The sequence below is a fragment of the Mytilus edulis genome, chromosome 12 (assembly GCF_963676685.1).
Source record: "Mytilus edulis chromosome 12, xbMytEdul2.2, whole genome shotgun sequence".
Lineage (NCBI taxonomy): Eukaryota > Metazoa > Mollusca > Bivalvia > Mytilida > Mytilidae > Mytilus > Mytilus edulis.
Genome location: NC_092355.1, coordinates 21,388,562 through 21,389,403, shown reverse-complemented (window position 1 = coordinate 21,389,403; position 842 = coordinate 21,388,562).

Genomic DNA, 842 nt, shown 5'->3' with positions numbered 1-842 from the left:
CCCCCCCCCCCCCCCCCCCCCCGTGCATTGATGCCAGTCAGAAGGATCCATCTTCTCTATTTAATGTGAAAAAAAACAACTTCCAAACATTTGCTTTACATCCAATGTAAAATTCTCAATTTGTTTAAGAAAGAAGACACATCTATGGCATGGTATTGGTTGCAAAAATGCGAAATTTTTCATTTAAATGCAATATTTTATATTTAATTGGTATATTTCTTCATTATAATGCAATATTTCTTCATTATAATGCAATATTTTTTCATTCGAATGGTATATTTTTTCATTTAGATACAATATTTTTTATTTAAATGGTATAATCAGAGACATATATACACATATGTATATATGATGATGTGTATATATGTCTCTGGTATAATTTTTCATTTAAATGGTATATTTTTTCATTTAAATGGTATATTTTTTCATTTAAATGCAATATTCATTTTTTATTCAAATGGTATAATTTGTCATTCAAATGCATTTTGTTTTTTAGCTTATTGGTAGATTTCTTCATTTAAATGCAATATTTTTTTTATTTGAATGGTATATTTTTCATTTAGATGCAATGTTTTTTCATATAAATGCAATATTTTTTATTCAAATGGTATAATTTGGAATTTAAATGGTATAATTTGTCATTTAAATGGTATAATTTGTCATTTAGATGGTATAATTTGTCATTTATATGCAATATATTTTCATTCAATTGGTATATATTTTCATTCGAATGCAATATTTTTTATTCAATCGGTATAATTTTTAAATGGTATATTTTTTCATTTTATTCATTCGATTGATATGTATGAAATGCATGATGGGAGTTCTATGACGTCATGAGG